The sequence below is a fragment of the Rhinopithecus bieti genome, unplaced genomic scaffold (genome assembly GCF_001698545.2).
Source record: "Rhinopithecus bieti isolate Rb0 unplaced genomic scaffold, ASM169854v2 scaffold_16603, whole genome shotgun sequence".
NCBI lineage: Eukaryota > Metazoa > Chordata > Mammalia > Primates > Cercopithecidae > Rhinopithecus > Rhinopithecus bieti.
Window position 1 is genome coordinate 968 of NW_016848610.1, and position 2,511 is coordinate 3,478.

At 36.8% G+C, this 2,511-nt stretch overlaps 1 pseudogene across 1 annotated transcript; it reads left to right on the forward strand.

Annotated features, from left to right (window-relative positions):
* Window positions 1-313: 313 nt before the first annotated feature.
* LOC108525189 (protein FAM104B pseudogene) lies at window positions 314-2,444 on the forward strand (annotated as a pseudogene). The gene has a single exon (XR_001884227.1). The product of XR_001884227.1 is annotated as a protein FAM104B pseudogene (transcript).
* Window positions 2,445-2,511: the final 67 nt, after the last annotated feature.

The window sequence follows — 2,511 nt, forward strand, 5'->3', positions numbered from 1 at the left end:
GTTATTGGAATAAATGGTACAAGCAAGGGTAGAGAATGTGTGAAGGGATTTGGAACTGGAAGGCCTGTGTTTGAATCCTCACCCTGCCACTTCGTAGCTATGTGACTTTGGACAAGGCAGTGATCTGTTTCCTCATCTGTAAAATGGGGCTGTTAATCCCAACTTAATTAAAGCGTTGTTGTGAGGATAGAATGAACTATCTTAAATGGCTTTTAAAACCCAGTATAGAGTTTTATGCTGCTATTCTCCAAGCCAAGTAGGAAAATATTGTAATAGCATAATAGCAATCCCCTTTCTGTCTTTTTCCTTCCAGTTCTCATGGAGTGATAATGAAAGGAGCAGCAGCTGCATTAATATCCCAGAGAGAGCAAGTGGACCAGAAGGCAACTTAAACCAGATTGTTACTGAACCCAATGCAAACATTCCCCAGTTCTTGCATGAGGGGTATGTACCATGCCAAGGTCTTTACTCCCACATCAACCAGACCTTGAAGGAGGCTCACTTCAACAGCCTGCAGCAGCGAGGACGACCTCCAACATTATGAACTAGGACTTCCTTATTCCAACGTAAACTGTGTTTATGAAAGCAATTGCATACACACCAAAAAAGTCTATTGGTTTTTAAGTCTACATTTTAAATAACAAGTTAATGGGCAGTTGTTTAATTGGGGTTTTACTGCACTGTTGCAGTTTTAAAGGGGCTGTGAAGAATTTTTTATGAAATTTTATTTTATTTTACTCTTTCTACATGGAGTTTTCAAGTTGGGTGTCAAATTCATGTTAAGGTAGCAATATGAGGAAACTTCTCCTGTGCATTGAAGCCATATGTCCAATTCAGATTGATTTCCAGATCCATCAATTAGAAACTCTATGTTAAACATCTTTTAAAATACAAGTAAGTCTTCATTTTAAAACCACAATAGCCTAGTAAAGAGTATGTAGCTTTCATTTAAAAAAACAAACAAAAAATCCACACTCAAAATACTGTAAGTTAGTATTCCCAAATATGCAAAGCCAGATTCAGTCTTGCACTGAAATGAACTGCCATACTCCCCTCAGAAGGTAGATATTCTATTGAAATTGCTCTCTAGTTGTAATGGCAACAATCAGACCCAGTTTAGACTATGAACGTGAAAACCTCTCTCTAATAACTGTCTCTACACTTTGTATTTCCAGGGAGAATGTTTCTAAGGTTCTTGTATACTTAGATACCTTCTGTATCATTTATCCTCTAGAGTGTGCACTTCAGACTTAGTAGGAAACACTTCTCAATTCTGTCAGATAAGAAATATGTAATTACATTTTGTCTTAAATGAAAATTTATTACATTAGCACATTATGTGATCTCATAATTCCATCTATTATGTATAGAGTAAATGTTAATACAGTGTAAGCTTCTAAACTGATGTTTAAAGTAACAAGAATTGTGGAAGTGGGTTGGAGAACTGCCCACTTTATGCTACACGGACCCTTTCATAGAGATAAGGGGGCTAGCTTCCATTATTAAAATTGCGAAGATTCGCATGGCTTAGAAACAATAAGCTGAGATGCCATTAGAAGAAATAGGCAGTAATATTGATTTAGAGATGGGGGGATCCCCATGTTTTAGTCATACTAAAGAACCAACCAAATTTGAATAGGGAATTCATAGATGTGCTTCGTCAGTGGTGAGCTGTGAGAACAATGGACCAGGATGCATCAGGTTGTCTGCCCTGGAGTATGCAAGGGGTACAACCTGTTGGTAGATTTAAACAAAAATGCTTTAGAGTCTAACAGTCCTCTCCTCCCTAGTCACATTCTCTTTTGCACTATATTTGGAGGTCCACAGAGTGGAAACTAGCAGATCTGTGAACTATGGATAGCTCTACAAAGAAGTGTTTGCCAATTGGCAAGGTTTGGAAAAGATGTAAGGTAACAGTTTTACTTAAAGAAGAATGAGATTTTATTAAATGACAGAATTAACGTATGAAAATGAACACTATCCTAGGAAAAGAATACATACATACACATACACACACACACACACAATTTTCATGGTTGTTTCCTTGAATATGGGTAGGATTTTAAGGAAGATACTTGTAGTAGAATTTTAGTGTTACGGAGAAAAAATTACAGCACTATATTGGCCCCAACCTTAGGGAGTAGGCATGAGTCAATTATTTCTCAATTAGATGGTTTGAGTAAGAACATTTTTTCTATGGCCAGTGCTTCCAAAGTCAATTCCAGATGTATGTGAGAAGAAATTTGAATTCTAAAAGGTTTTATGGCAGAAAACAGAGAAAGAATACCTGGCCACCAGTTTCTCTAACAATAAAGTGAGCAACTAAACACTAAAGAAGATGAAATATTTGAACTTTCAACCCACATGTACACAACAGGATTCAGAAATACCTAGGAAGAATTTTGCGGGCTTAAATACACAGCATCCTACTGAAAGAAAGTGTCTGTAAAAAACACAGTGTAGTTGAAAAGCTGAGAAAGCAAATTTCCATTCATTCCCCCTATTTAAAAA